The sequence below is a fragment of the Geotrypetes seraphini genome, chromosome 1 (genome assembly GCF_902459505.1).
Source record: "Geotrypetes seraphini chromosome 1, aGeoSer1.1, whole genome shotgun sequence".
NCBI lineage: Eukaryota > Metazoa > Chordata > Amphibia > Gymnophiona > Dermophiidae > Geotrypetes > Geotrypetes seraphini.
The window spans coordinates 393209124-393226227 of NC_047084.1; the positions used below are offsets into that span (position 1 = coordinate 393209124).

The 17104-nt window shown below is 37.5% G+C and overlaps 1 protein-coding gene across 7 annotated transcripts in view; it reads left to right on the forward strand.

Annotated features, from left to right (window-relative positions):
• The window catches only part of YARS2 (tyrosyl-tRNA synthetase 2), a 136439-nt gene that overhangs the window by 109302 nt on the left and 10033 nt on the right, over positions 1-17104 (forward strand). The gene's annotated exons all lie outside the window — the stretch shown is intronic.

Here is a 17104-nt window from a genome sequence, read left to right on the forward strand (position 1 = left end):
ATATCTGGGCCCCCCCAGTTCCCTGCCTGCGAGAGGGAGAATTTAGAAGGCCTTGAGCATGCGCAGATGCATACTCAAGGCCGGCAGAGGCAGGAAGATCTTCTAGTGGCATCAGCACGTCCTGTGGGTTGCGTGCCGGTGCCAGATGGAGGGTAAGTTCAAGTTGTTCGGGCGGGGGGGTGCTGATTCGCGTGAGGGGGGTGCCAATTCGAGCGGGGAGGCCTTTGTGAGCGGGGAGGAGCGATGCCGGCTATCGGGGGGGGGGGGGTGCTCGCAAATCGAGTCAGTGCTCGTTTTGTGAGACAAGTTTTGCGAGAATGTTTTGCTTGTCTTGCAAAACACTCGCAAACCGAGGTTTGACTGTATATTCAAAATGAACAATTTTGTAATAAATTTCTGGGTACCAAAATACCCAAACATATAATGTCAAGTCAATTTAAAAGGGAATGCCTGCTTCAGTCTCAGTTCTTCATCCCCTGCGATAATAATTCTTAAAAGCTCGGACTTGTCCATGTTGACCTTGAACCCCACTAATGTACCGTAAAGTAAAAAAATTTCCATTACCCGGTCTCTAATATACTGTACATAAAATTATCATCAGCAAAAATGCAGTCCTGTGTTCTTTATTCCCAGTTTGAATTTCCTTCTAATCTGGGAGGGACTGAATATAGACCACAAGGGGTTCTACTGATATCACAAAGAGTAAAGGGGACATCTGTCATGTCCCTCTTCCTATGGATTAAAAAAACCCTATATACGAGCTGTTAATTTGAAGACATGCCACTGGGGATTTATAAAAGACTTTCACTCGCATGCCAAAAATGCTATCCTAATTATATTTGCAGCCCATAGGAAGGCCCAGCTCACCATATTGAAGGCCTTTTCAACATCAATTGCTAATTAAGTTATCTTGCTTCGGAGGGCTCAGCAAACCTGGAACAAGTACACCATCCTCCTAATGTTATCTCATACTTGCCTTCTAGAATTAAATCCCGACTGGTCAACATAGACAAGTCCCAGCAACAACCTTCCCAACTTAGGAGTCGAACCTTAGCTACAATTTTTGCCTCTACATTAAAAAACAAAATAGGCTTATAGAACTCACAGAGAGTGGGTTTTTTCCTGGTTTCAATAACATTGACACCTGATTCACTCAAAGAGGGAGGCAACTGATTTACCTCCCTCACTCCATTCCCTACCCTGGTCAATAACCCCTCCCCCAAATAAATAAATTAATAATAATAATAATAATAAGTCACCCATGTTTGTAAAAATGACACATATACTCATTCAGGCCTGGGGCTTTGCCATTTTTTAACTGACAGATAACCCCTTCCACTTCTCCCACATTCAAGGATTCATCTAACCGATCCCTCTCATTCTTAGAAAGGTAAAGCAGCTCTAATTTATCCAGAAACCTGTCCAGCTCAGCAGAGCTCTCCCCCATATCCTTTTGGTAGAGCTGCTAATAATATAGTATTAAGTAATTTTGATTATTGCCATCAGTATATCAGTATCCACTGACTATTGGATCTTTTGAATGATCATTCTGAAATACCTACCCTGTAATTAACTAGCTAGTAATTTACTCAATTTATTCCCAAACTGAAAAGGCTGCTGTTTGAGTTGAGCACAGTAGAAATCTACTTCTTTGAGTTTAAATTGTTGCAATTCTGAATGGATTTAGATTGGATTTATTCATTTTAATACACTGCTGTTGATATAACTGAGCTCCCATCTGTGGGTCCAAGTTATATTTATGCTGGTGCTCTATCTACCAGTTTTCTTTTTCTCTAAAAACTTTATTCATTTCACAACTCAAATCAAGTACAATCAATATAAATAACATTTTACCTTTCAAATACACCTGACATCTTATAATTTGTTCTTATAAATTAATATAATAAATCTTTTCCTTAATCATTCATAAAGATGAATTAATTTAATTATAATCAAAAAATACCCACACCCTTCCCCCCTTCCCTCCCTTAATATCTTAAACATTTTATTCAGAGAAGAATATTTTTAATCTTTACAATAGTCCATCAATGGCCTCCACACTTTTTGAAATTTGTTATAGTACCCTTTTTGGACAGCTAACACCCTTTCCATTTATATATATGACAAACAGAATCCCACCAAAAGCAATAATTAAGACCCTTCCAAATTGTCCAATTATATGTGATCTGTTGAATGGCAATCCCAGTTAAAATTAACAATAATTTGTTATTATTAGATGATATTTGTTTCTTTGCTCTCATATCTATACCGAATAAAACTGTGCCATATGATAAGGCCACATGATTTTCTAACAAAGAATTAATTTGATTCCAGATTGATTTCCAAAATTCTAATATATACGGACAATTCCAGCATCTATCAGATTTAGAGCTATCTAATTTTTTTAACCGAACAGGGATCCAGAAAGCTCTATGTAGCAAAAAAACCCACGTTTGTCTCATAGAAGCAGACATTGTACATCTCATCCTCCAAGACCAAATAAGTGGCCATTGAGATGCCATAATTTCGTGCTTAATCTCAAAGCTCCAAATATCTCTAAGACCATTTCTTGGGGGGTTTTTTTTTTCAATAATTCAGATATTAATTTGTACCACTGTGCGGCCTGGTATCCCAGAAAGTCTGCCAGAAAGCATAGGAATTCTAAACTATATTGATTATTAAGATTTTTCCATTCAGGGAACCCTGCCTGAATGGCCTGCTTCAGTTGCAGCCAACTAAATTTTGTGATTTATTCAAGCCAAATTTTTGTTGCAACTGTGAAAAATCAAGCAGTTTACCATTAGATATTACATCATCAAGAGTACGTATACCTCCTATTATCCATTGCTTCCAGATAAGCTTAATTCCGCCAATTTGAATCTTGGAGTTAAGCCAAATTGTTTGATTTGTCGATTTATGAATTGGATTAGAAGTTAAATTATCTACCAATTTTAAAGTTTTCCAGGTGTCAATTAATATTCTATTTTCTTTGTATAACCTAGGTATTTTAGTACTAATAATATGACACAGCCTTATAGGAGACATGAGTTGCCATTCAAATCTTAACCAATCTGGTAACTTTTCCATGAGTTCTGGGAGGACCCTGGCGCATAATATAGGCTTGATGATACCTATAGAAATTTGAAAAATTTACTCCTCCCTCCTCAATTGATTTTTGTAAAGTCACTAAGGCAATTCTAGCAATTTTGCCCTGCCAAATAAATTTTGTAAGAACACTATTTTTTTGTAAAAAGACCCCTGAAAAAACACTGGTAACATTCCCAATTAGTAGCAAACCACAGGTGAAATCATCATTTTTACTGAACTCTTCCCCGCCATGATATATGTAAAGGATTCCATTGTTCACATAATTCTGTAACCTTCTGTAATATATGTTTTTCATTTATTTTTATTGTTTCTTCTATTGTATTTTTAATCCAAATACCTAAATATTTTATTCCTTCATCTTTCCAAACAAATGAAAATGTATCAAATAATCCTTTTGTACAGTAAACATTGAGTGGAAGGACTTCTGATTTACTCCAATTTATTTTATATCCTGAAAATTTTCCAAAATCATTCATCAAATTGAGTAAACTTGGAATCATTGTTTCAGGATTCCTCAAATAAAGCAAAATATCATCTGCATAAGCAGAGATCTTATATTCTTGATCTCTATGAGGAATACCCTGAATCTCCTTTGATTGCTGAATTGCTAATAACAAGGGTTCTAAAACTATATCAAAAAGCAAAGGAGATAATGGACAACCTTGTCTAACCCCCCTCCGCAAATTAAATCTCTCTGAAAAATTATTATTAATATATAATCTTGCAACAGGTGAGTTATACAATGTTTGAATCATTTGTATGAATCCTGATCCAATTCCAAACCATTCCATTGCTTGATACATAAAGGACCATTCCACTCGATCAAAAGCTTTTTCAGCATCTAACGAAACACAGAAGGCTGGATCCTTAATATCTTTGGATAGATTCAACATATGTAAGGCCAATCTAGTGTTGTTAGAAGAATGTCTATGAGCTACAAATACAGTCTGACACATACCAATGAAATGGGGAAGAGCCTTAGCTAAACGCAAAAGCTAATGTTTTAGCCAAAATTTTCGCATCTACATTTATTAAAGAAATAGGTCTATAGTTTGAAACCAATGTGGGATCTTTATTTGGCTTAGGCAAAACTATAGTAACTGATTCTGCCATAGTTCCTTTAATACTGCCATTATTTAATTGTGTTTGATACAAATTTAATAGATAAGGTAAAATGGTAATTTGAAAAGATATGTAAAATTCTACTGTGAAACCATCACCACCTGGAGGGGATCCAATTCTAAGGGATCCCAATGCTGCTTGCAATTCTTTTAATGATATAGGCTTCTCTAAACTTTCTTTTATATGATCAGGAATTTTTGGTCCTTTAATAAACTTTAAAAATTCTAACCCTGCATTTTCCTTCTCTGAATAAGGCTCAGAAGAATACAGGGACTTAAAAAATTTCAAAAACTGTTTTATAATTACATCCGTTTGAGAAGATGCATTTCCTTTTTCATCTTTTATCATCCCTATTTTTGTTCTTCTTTTTTTACTTTTAAATAATTCGCCAATAATCTTCCCGCCTTATTCGAATTTCCATAATACATTGTTTGTTGAGAGAATAAGGCTTTTCTTACCATTTTAGAAGAAATCTCATTATATTGTCCTTTAATTTTTAATAAATCTTGTAAAGTAGAATTATCCCACTTATTCATTAAATTTGATTCTAATCTCTATTTCTTTTCCAAATTAGAGAATTGTTTTTTAAATTTGTTTCTTATTAAATGTTGAAAAGGAAATAATTTGTCCTCTTATGGTAGCTTTGAATGCATCCCAAATTGTTTCTATAGAGACATCTGCAGTATTATTAAATTGAAAGTATTCATTAATTTTTGACTTAATTCTCTCAACAAAATTGGGATCTGGCAAGCAATGTATTATCAAATTTCCATATTAATTTATTAATCATTAAATTTATTAATAAATTAAATTTATTTTGATCCATACCCCTCCATGATCAGATAGAATGATTGGATCAATTGAAGCTTGCGTTACTTGTTGAACTAAGGAATTTGAAACAAATAAATAATCTATTCTAGAAAAAGATTTATGAACCTGGGAACAAAAAGAAAATTCCCGATCATTAAAATGAAATATTCTCCATATATCATGTACAACACAATTTTGTACCAAATTATCTAACCCTAATGATTTCATACATCTACTAGGTTTTTTATCCAAAATCGGATCTATAATAGCATTGAAATCCCCAGCCACAACCAAATTAGAAGCAGCTAGTGGTATTAATAATTGCTGAAGGTTTTTAAAAAATTCAATTTGATTCGAATTAGGTGCATATACATTGAAAAATGCCAAGGTGGTATTTCCCATTATCATGTCCACATGTACCCATCTTCCTAATGGGTCTGCATTTTTCATTTTAAATGAAGCATTACACTTTTTATGAATTAGAATTGCTACTCCTGCTTTTTTTTTCCTATAGCTGGCGCAAAAAAACAATGCTTTATCCAATCACATTTTAAATTTTTAGATTCAATATCAGACAGGTGGGTCTCTTGGATAAAACAAATGTCAGAATTCTGCTGTTTTAGAAAAAGTGTGTTTTTTTCCTTTTTATAGGATGGTTGAGGCCATTTACATTAAGTGAATATATTTTAACCTCCATTTAAAAAATTATTACTAAATTCATATACCTGAACAAATTATTATATTGTAACCTTTTCATTAATATTCCTCTCTTCCTATTATTTCCTCTTTCCTCTTCCCTTAATTTAGTATTCATTGTCTGATTTAATAAATCCCCATATCCTCACCCTTTTCCCACCCATATTCCCACCAACTCAAACTTATGATAACTTGAAAACACCATAACAGGCAAGTTTCTAACACCCCTTCCTTGAAAATCTTAAAAATCCTCTTTTGTTTTGTTTTTGTTCCTTCACATAGAAATTAAATAAAATACATGACACCTCCTATTTCAAATTTCTCAATAAATGATATACAAATATAACTTAAAAATATAATTACCTCTGGACACCTTAACTTAGTATTCTTAAAAATTATATATAAATATAATTCATCAATCAACCAATATATTCTAATAAATTCATTAGAGATATTTCAAATAGCTTTTTCCTTAAATCCCTACATGACACAAAAATTCATTCATATTCTATAATGTCATAAATAAATTACATTTTCAGTAAGCATCAAACATAACAATAAATCCGAAATTAATATTAAAAAAACCTTCACCATCTTTACAGTTTATAAGTATTCCTCTTTAACATACATTAAGAATATATATATATATATATATATATATATATATATACATACAGTCAAACATTAAACATTATCTGCCATTGTGATGTCCAGTCTCACAAGATCTTCTTACAGTTTTTCACAATCCTTTGAAATTTAACAACTCTGAACAATTCTGTGTCATCAGCAAGTTTAATTATTTCAGTAGCAGGGTGGATTTGATTTAAATCAAATCGATTTAAATAACTAGTCAGAAAGAATTGATATAAATTATGGTTTTCTACAGATACGCCAGTAAGATAAACAGATGAAGGTTTGGTTTTTGTTGTCTTTTTTTAATTTAAAAAAAAAAAAGTTTTCAAATTAGTTTTGTAGTTATACCAAAAAATTACTGGTTTGGTTATACTATTAGAAATACACAGATAATTCAACTCGCATTGCAATGATTTCATAATTAATTTCATAATTAGCTCCACTTTAATAGGTTAATCATTTATATTTGGACAACTTTACTGCTGTACTTTATTGAAAGGAGAAAAATAATCATCTTAATTTAAATTGTTTTAGTTAACTATGACATTATAGTATTTTATTTTTACTGTATTTTCTATATACCTATTCTGCATATGCATTCTTGTATTTGTTTAAACATCCTTGTTGACTGATGTGATCAAACATAATGACCTGAATTTTCTAAACGGTGCCAGTTTTTTAAGCACAGGTAGGCACCCAAACTTAATTTAAAAAATGCCGTTGAAACAGCATTTTAAACTAAGTTTCAAGGTGACTAACATCACCAGAATTGCACCTCTGTAGGTGTTTAGGCTGTCCAATGCCACTATGGGCCTGGCAAATGCCAGAAGTGGCATTAGGTGGCATAAAGCACCTATGGAGGTGCGATTCACATCATAGGTAGGCGGCAGAAATGTAGGCCAGGTAAACTCTAGCCTACATTTCTGGTGCCTACCTTTGCCGGAGGTATGATTTTATACCTGGCGCCGTTGCATGATTGACATGCAATCGCCTGCCGCTTTTAAGGTTATAGAATCTGGGCCAATATCTTTAAAAACAAAACTAAGACTATCAGCCAGATCTACACATGATAAACTTAAAATACTGTCTTCTGTAGCTCACTACATCTTCATCTTCTTGTTTGTTCATTATTTGGAAAAGAAAAACAAGCTTTCCTGCTTTATCGCTTCCTCTTTTATCCTGCACTGCATAGGAGCGCTTACAGATTGTTTGGCTGTACATTGATAATTATAGACACACATATATATTCATTTTTTTAGCCGATTCCAGTTGTTATCCATCAGGTTTCCTGCTTACGATACCAATTAGGACCCCTGAGGAAGGAGTGTTTCTTCAAAACACGGACCGTGTCAGATCCAGGTTCATCAGTCCTTTTGGATACAAACTGTTATATGATTATATTCATTTTTTATGATTGTTCAATTAAAGACTTGACATCTTGTACATCACCACTGCAGTTTTTGCAATGATTCATTTGCGCCACCAGGCCTTGCATTACTGTGTTTGCATTTTGTAGTCATGCTTGCCTTACCCATAGGTAGAGGAACTTCATTAAAATATTCCCAAACTGGGTCTCTCTTATGGCCTGCTGCCATTTATAGGTTTTCTCCACCAAGGAGAGAATAAAATGATAAAGCTCAGGCTATACTCGCAAAGATCCCAAGACTTGTGGAGTATTGTGCTCAAAAGGTTTCATTTTTACTGCTTGCCCCTTCCTTCTCACACTTAGCTCCTTGTGCAGGTATATAAACTTAACACTTAAGTGGTAAGGGGTTGATTCTGTGTATATCAATTTTGTAAAGGAATGAGGCTAAGATCTTTTACTCAACTCTGCATATTTTATAAAAGATATAAACAGAGTGGAATCAGTCTAAAGGAAGGCTACTGAAATGGTTGGTGGTCTATGTCATAGAGTACACGGGCAGGCTTAAATATCTCAGTTTGTATACTTTAGAGGCAAGGCGGGAGATGGGAAATATGATAGAGACTTTTAAATACCTATGTAACATAAATATGCATGAAGCGAGTCTCTTTCAATTGAAAGGAAACGCTAGACTCCAGAGAGAGAGAGGACATGGGATAAAGTTAAGAGGCTCAGGAGTAATTTAAGGAAATATTTTGTTTTTACTGAAAGGATAGTAGATATGTGGAATAGTCTAGTAGAAGTGGTAGAGACAAAGACTGAATCCAAGAAAGCGAGGGACAGGCAAGTGAGATCTCTTAGAGAGAGAAGGAGATATGGATGGGCCATTCGGCCTTTATCTGCCATCATGTTTCTAAGTTTCTCTCTCTTGCAGACACAAATTCACAGGTTTTTTTGTTGTTGGGTTTTTTTAAATATCTTTATTCATTTTAAAACTTTCAATAAGTGCAAAATACATTACAATCACTTTACACTTTAGCATCACTTAATATTTTCAACAACGTGTACTTCACATCTTATATCCCTCCCCCTCTTTATATATAACCATTGTTCTTGAACATAAGAAAACATCAAATATCCCCACCCATCTTCCCTATCCTGGACATGTGTATACAAATGGGAAAATACTCTTCATTCTGCACAATAAGTTGTTAATGGCTCCCAAACATCCTTACATTTCTGGGAATGCCCCTGCTGTATGGCTAGTAACCTTTACATTTTAAAAACATGGCATAGTGAATTCCACCAGAAGTTATAATTCAATCGATCCCAATTTTTCATAATTTGTTGTATGGCAATCCCTGTCATAATAAGCAACAATTTATTATTACTAGAAGATATTTGGCTCTTAGCCCTCATTGATGTACCAAATAATACCGTGTCATATGATAACGCCACCGGATTTTCCAGTAAGTTATTTACTTGGCCCCAAATGGATTTCCAAAAGCTAAGTATCAATGGATAATAGAATAGTAAATGATCCAATGTCCCAGCTTCGAAATGACAGTGCCAGCATCTATTAGACTTGGAGCTATCTAATTTCTGTAAACGAACTGGGGTCCAAACTGCTCTATGTAATAAGAAAAACCAAGTTTGTCTCATAGATGCTGACGCTGTACATCTCATCCTCCAAGCCCAAATTCGTGGCCATTGAGACGCAGTAATTTGATGTTTAATCTCAATGCTCCAAACCAGTCTTTGGTTTCTTATTTAAAAATTCAGATATTAATTTATACCACTGAGCGGCCTGGTGTCCCAGGAAATCCACCTGAAAACATAAGAACGGCAGACTATACTGATTACTAAGCTTTTTCCATTCAGGGAACCCCACCTGAATAGCTTGCTTCAACTGCAACCATTTATAATTTTATGATTTATTAAGACCAAATTTGTGTTGCAATTGTGAAAAACCAAGCAGCTTACCATCAGAAATAACATCATCCAAAGTACGTATACCCGCCTTCATCCAGTATTTCCAGATGACTTTAAATCTGCCAATTTGAATCTTGGAGTTCAGCCATAGAGTTTGATAAGTTGATTTAGGAATTGGGATAGGTGTTAAATTATTCACACATTTTAATGTTTTCCATGTATCTACTAGTATTCTATTATCCTTGTATAACCTGGACATCTTGATACTTAACACATGACTCAATCTCAATGGTGACATGAGTTGCCATTCCAACCATAACCAATCTGGGAGATTTTCCATGAGATCTGAGAGGATCTAGTACATACCCTGACGCATAATATAGGATTGATGATATCTGTAAAAATTAGGAAAATTTACCCCACCTGCCGCAATTGATCTTTGTAAGATACTAAAGCAATTCTTGACATTTTACCCTGCCAAATAAATTTTGTCAGTATACTGTTCAATTTTTTATAAAAAGGCCCCCCCAAAAAACCTGGCAACATACCCATTTGGTAACAAACCACAGGTAAAATCATCATTTTGGCCATTTGAATTCTCCCCCACCAAGAAAGATGTAATGGGTTCCACTGCTCACACATTTCTGTGACCTTTAGCAACAAAGATTTTTCATTTACTTTCATTGTCTCCAAATTCCTAAATATTTAATACCCTCTTCTCTCCACAGAAAAGGGAACAAATCAAATAATCCTTTTTGACAATGGACATTTAACACAAGAATCTATGGTTTACTCCAATTTATCTTATAGCCTAAAAATTTTCCAAATTTATCAGTCAAATCCAGTAAATGTGGAATGGTAGTTTCAGGAATCCTCAAATGAAGCAAAATATCATCTGCATATGCAGAGACTTTATATTCCCGACCTGAATAAGGAATACCCTGAACCTCCTTTGATTGTTGAATAGCCAATAACAAGGGTTCCAGTACAATATCATATAACAAAGGAGATAATGGACAACCTTGTCTAACTTTCATCTCTAAACAAAAACGCTCTGAAAAATTATTATTAATATATAATCTAGCAAAGGGGGAGCTATACAATATTTGAATCATTTGAATGAATCCAGAACCAATCCATTGCTTGATACATAAAGGTCCATTCCACCCGATCAAAGGCCTTCTCTGCATCCAAGGATACAGAGAAAGCCGGATCTTCCATGGCTTTTGTTAAATTAAACATATGGAAAGCCAACCTGGTGGTGTGTGATGAATGCCTATGAGCAACAAACCCTGTTTGGTGCATCCCAATATGAGGGAGAGCCTTAGCCAAATGTAAAGCCAACAACTTAGCCAGAAGTTTTCCATCAACATTTATCAAAGAGATAGGCCTGTAATTTGAAACCAACGTAGGATCTTTATTTGGCTTTGGCAAAACTATAGTTAAAGATTCTGCCATAGTACCTGTAATACAACCTTTAATAAGTTGAGCTTGATATGTTTGTAATAGATGAGGTAAAAGGGTATGTTGAAATGCCATATAAAACTCTACAGTGAAACCATCCCCACCTGGAGCGGATCCAACTCTAAGGGACCCCAATGCTGTTTGTACTTCTTTAAGTGAAATTGGCATTTCCAGAAATTTTTTTTTATATGCTCAGGAATTTTAGGTTCGTGAATTAATTTTAAAAATTCTAACCCATCCAGTTCTTTATCTGAATAAAGCTCAGAAGAATATAAAGCTGTATAGTATTTTAAAAACTGATTTAAAATATTTTCACTCTGAGTTTGAGTTATCCCCTTCTCATCTGTAATAGCCATAATTTTTACTTTTCTTTTTTTTTTGCCTTAAGATAATTAGCCAATATTCTTCCTGCTTTATTTGAGTTTCCATAAAATAAAGCCTGCTAAGAAAACAATTCTTTCCTAGCCATTTGAGAGGAAATCTCATTATACTTGTATTTAGCTTTTAAGAGAGCCTGTAAAGTATTTTGTTCCCACTTTGAGGCCAATTGTAGCTCTAAGTTCCTAATCTTTTGTTCCAAATCAGAAAATTCCAGTTTTAATTTTTTCCTTACATGAGCCGAAAATGAAATAATTTTCCCTCTCATGGTAGCTTTAAAAGCATCCCATAAAGTTTCTAAAGAGATTTCCTCTGAGACATTCATTTGAAAGTATTCATTTATTTTTAATTGAAGTTCTTCAATAAAGTTTGCATCTGCAAGCAATGTATTACTGAATCTCCAAACAGGCCTATTAGAATCTTGATCAGCCATTTGAAAATCAATCCAAACTCCCCCATGATCTGACAAAATAATTGGATCAATGGTGGCTCTTGTGACCCGCTGAACTAACTTATCTGAAACAAAAATATAATCTATATGTGAAAATGATTTGTGAACTTGGGAGCAAATGGAAAATTCCTGAGCATTAAAATGAAGGATCCTGCAAATATCCTTCATTCCACAGGATTGAACCAAATTATCTAAACCTAATGATTTTAATATTCTACTAGGTTTTTTTTATCCAATAACGAATCCATAATAGCTTTGAAATCCCCAGCCACAACCAAATTAGAAGCAGCCAGTGGCAGAATCAACTGTTGAAGAGTTTTTTAAAAATTCCATTTGATTCGAATTAGGAGCATACACATTAAATAGCGCCAAAGTATCTTTCCCACAGCTCATGTTCACATGGATCCACCTTCCTGAGATATCTGCAGAAATTAACTCAAACCTTGCTGAACATTTCCTATTCACTAAAATAGCCACCCCAGCCTTCTTTCCCACAGCAGGAGCATAAAAACAGTGTTTCACCCACCCTCCCTCTAATTCTAATGATTCAATTCCAGATAAATGAGTTTCCTGAATATAATAAATATCAGCATTTTGTTTCTTTAAGAAATTAAGAGTTTTCTTTCTTTTAACAGGATGATTAAGCCCATTAACATTTAAAGAATAAAGTTTAAAAATCATTTACAGTACTTCAATAAACTGGTATCTTAATAAATGTTCCCAAAATTCTCCTCTTTTAAACATTAAATATGCATCACACATCCAACATCCCATAATAAAATAAACCCCTCCCCCCTCCCCTGCCCCCTATTATATATTCTGACTGCATATATGCATATACCAACATTTCAACAATTTTACCTTTAATAACTATAGTATTAGAAAAACTTATCAATTATACGGTACCCCATTTCTATAGTAACAACCATGAATTAGTTATTATATCCCTCCCACATAAAATTTCTATAATTACTTAGATCATAGTAATCATTATAATCACCCTAACCTACCCCTAAAACCCTTTTCATTCAGGAATTTATGTAAATATTATAAAGAGATATCCTCAAAACCCATGACCTTAATTAAATTAAGTGCTAATAATTAATGGATACTAACGAGTTATATAGCATTAGATGATTACTTGATGACAAATTCATTCAAAAATTTATGTAAATATTGTAAAGAGATATCCTCAAAACCCAGTAACCTTAATAGCATTAAGTACTAATAATTATGGATACTAGAAAGTTATATAGCATTAGATGATTAATTAATTAAACAAATTCCAAGGCAAAATGATCTTTCATTTCATTAAATATACTTTTCATATGGATATGAATAAACTTATTTTATCCCATTTCTTTTAAACAATGAACTAAAAACAACACCCCCCAAAATTTAACAAATGATAATTGAACCAAGTACTGTACTATTTAAAATAAACTTAGTTTTCCACTTTTACAAAATCAAATCTCATCAAGCCCTAACATATTGAGTTTTTTTTTCTTTTTTAAAAAAACTTCTTTATTCATTTTTAAAGCTACAATTATGCATAGTAGATGATGCATTTACATAAAATATTAATATTACAGCATAATAAACTTATTAGAAACATTGTTACTTCTCAATGTCCAATGAGACTTTGAATACAGACTTCAGCCTCATAAAACTGTGTGATAGAATATGCGTTGAATAATATGTTGCAAAAGTGGGGGGTCACGTGATGAGTCTGGCTTGATAGGACATGCATTTCTGAGCTCTCTGACCTCGGGTCTCCTAAAATCGGCTTAACTCCCTTTAAAACACTGACTGGCTGTTTTTGCTAACACCGGACCTTTGGCTAAGGCTATGAGCACGCGGGGGATATCTTGCGAGCTCGCTTGGAACCGGAATGCCGGTAAGATTGGCGAAGACACCTGAGCACAAGTTGGCCTTGCCTGGGTCTAAGATGGCGGCGTCCCCGACTCCCATTTCGGCACCGGCACAGTGGGGGGAGTGGGCTCAATAAATCTCACGCATGGTAACAGCGGCCCTGGAAGATCGTCTGCATAAACTGCAATCAGCTGTGGAGGGCTTTACGGAGAGATTTGAGTCCCATTCTACCCGCATTGCAGCGGTTGAACAGCGCATTTCAGACGGGGAGGATGCAGCGCTACAAGACCGCACTAGCGTGCTGGCATTGCAGGCTCAGGTGGCCACCCTGACCAGCCGCCTGGATGATCAGGAAAATCGCCAGCGGCACAACAATTTACAGGTGGTGGGCCTCCCGGAGCTCCAGGCAGAGCAGGATTTGTATAATTTCTTTCAAGTTTGGCTCCTGACACAGCTGGGTCTTGAGCCGCCGGCGGCTGGCTTCCTGTGTGAGCGGGCACATAGACTGGGGCAACGTTCGGGGGATAACAACCGTCCCCGAGCAGCGATTGCAAAATACCTTAATTGGAGGGAGAAGGAGCTCATCCTCCAGGCTTATAGGAAGGCAGGTCAGCTGGACTATGACAGGAGGAAATTCCTGCTGTTCAACGATTTTTCTCCCCACGTGGCTTCCCTCCGCCGAGAAATGGCGCCCCTGTGCACAGCGTTTCATTGGCGTGGAGTGCGCTTGCATTCGTTTATCCGGCATCCCTGCGGGTGTGGCGGGAAGGGAAGCCCCATACATTCCCAGATCGAACGACAGCCCAGAAATATTTGGATTCCTTGCTGGCGAGTCTCAACGGGGGAGCCCCTGCAGCGGATCTGGAGGGTTGATTTGTTTGGCTGCGGCAATCTGCATTCAGCACGTGGTCTCCGGGGCCTTCTCGTAGTGTGAGTACTGTTTGACACTGACTGCTGGGACTCCTGCTACATGAGGTTTTGCGGTCTGGCTTCTGCTGACTGGAGAGGGGGTGCATTGCGGGACCCGGGGGTGGGGGGGCCTGGGGTTTTGGCTGTGCCCTTCCTGCTGTCGGTCCTGAGGGTGGGGCTGTTTTCCCCGGATCCCTGGTTCCATTCCACCCCCCTGGATGCTGCTGTCTTTTCAGCCTGGATTGCCTGAGAGCTGTTTTCTCTTCAGCGGGAATTGCCTTTCTTCGTTGCATCTTTGACTGTTTAAATACTATGGGGGACTCTGGGTCAGGGAAAACTCAGTAGAAGATTTTGGGTTGCTCCTGTTTTTGGGAGCGCAGTTCACTGTTGTTTTTATTATTATTTTTTCCTTTTTGTTCGGGGTGGGGTTTTTGGGGGTGCCTCGGGGGAAGGCTTCCTCTGGGGGAGGGGGCGGGTTAATCCTTCCTTCTACTCTTTTGTATTGGGGGCTTTGGGAATGGCTCTGGGGCTGTTTCTCTCTGGGGGGAAGGATTTGGAGGAAGGGGGGAGAGGGAGTGGTTGGGGTGGGGGGTAGGGGAGAGGATGTTGTGTTTGCTTGTGGGTTGGTATGGATGTTGTGTGAATGGATAGCTGAATGGGTTGAGTGCGGGAGGGTGCAGCGTTCCTGGGGGTGGATGTATCTGATTCCTTGCTTTGTGCTCCCTCTTAGAGGGTTCAGGTTTCTGTGTCCTTGGATGGGTGGCCTAGCTGGGGGGCTGCCTGTCTTTAGTATTTCATTGTCTCTTGTAGTTTCACCAGGGGAATTTTTTCCCAATGACTAAGTTGACTGTCGCTACCCTAAATGTGGATGGGATTCACTCTCCTATTAAGAGAAAGAAGATCTTGAACTGGTTCCAAAGGAGGGGGACTGATATAGCCTTTGTGCAAGAAACCCACCTTTCCGCTGCGGAGCACCTTAAGCTGCGGAGGGATTGGGTGGGCGAGGTCTGCTCGTCTTCCTTTGGAACCCAGAAGCAGGGGGTGGCCATCCTTATCCATAAACAATTGCCCTTCCATACTCATAAAGTTCTCCAGGACCAGGATGGCCGATATGTACTCATCTTGGGGGAACTGTGGGGGCATAAGTGGTTGTTGTGTAATCTGTATGCTCCTAATGTGTATAATCATAAATTCTTTTCAGCCTTGCTTGCCAAGATAGCCATGTATCCTGATTACCAACCGTTGATAGGGGGAGACTTCAACATCACTGTGGATCCCGCTCTGGACTGCTGTCCGGCAAAGAAGGGGGCGGGGGATCACGGAGCCAAGGGGGTAAATTTTCTACTTAGCCAGTTGCAGTTGTTGGACATTTGGAGGATTCTGCATCCCACAGAACGCACTTATACCTTTTATTCCCACCCCCACAATGTATATGCTAGGTTGGATTATCTGTTGCTCTCGCCCTCTCTGCTCCCCAGGGTGTCTGGGATCACTATAGAAGAGGTTCCCTTGTCAGATCATGCGCCGGTTGTCATGGAACTACGGTTTGCGCCGGAACCCGAGGAACGTCGTTGGAAATTTCCGTGTTACCTTTATAAAGATCTTGATTTTCATAAATATCTTCGAGAACAGTGGTTGGAGTATAGTTCTCATAATAAAACTGAGGATGTTCACCCAGTGACTTATTGGGAGGCTTCGAAGGCGGTTCTGCGGGGGTTCATTATTGCTTATCTTTCTCGCAAGAGGAAGGCATTGGATGCGGAGTTACTGACTCTATCGGGGGAGCTTCGACAGTTGCGGGTCAGGCATAGTGCTTCTCTTTCGGCGACTGACGAAACTCGCTTGCTGGACGTCCGGCGGCAGATAGATACCATCTTGATGCAACGGACTTCTCGGGATATTTATTTCCAGCGGTATAAGTTGTATGCCTGGGGGGGTAAGACGGGGAGACTGTTGGCGAATTTGGTCTGGCCTCCGCGCACTCGGCAGGTTATTCTGTCCATCAGGGACCCGAAGGGTACTTGCTACACACAATTCGTTCACTTTTATGAATTTCTGTATGCTGCTAGATCGTTCTCGGACGCGGATAGGGATGCTTTCTTTCAGGGGCTCCAGCTCTCTCGGCTGACAGCAGATCAGTTGGAACAACTGAATGCCCCTTTTAGTTCAGACGAAGTACAGCTTGGTATTAAGAGGCTTAAACTGACTAAGGCGCTGGGCCCGGATGGCTTTGGCTCTGAGTATTACAAGATTCTGTCGGATCAGATCTCTCTTGCGCTGGCGGGGGCGTTTAACGCGCTCTCTGAGAATCGGGGATTGGGGACCCCCTAATATGGCCCATGTCGTACTGTTGCCTAAGCCTGGCA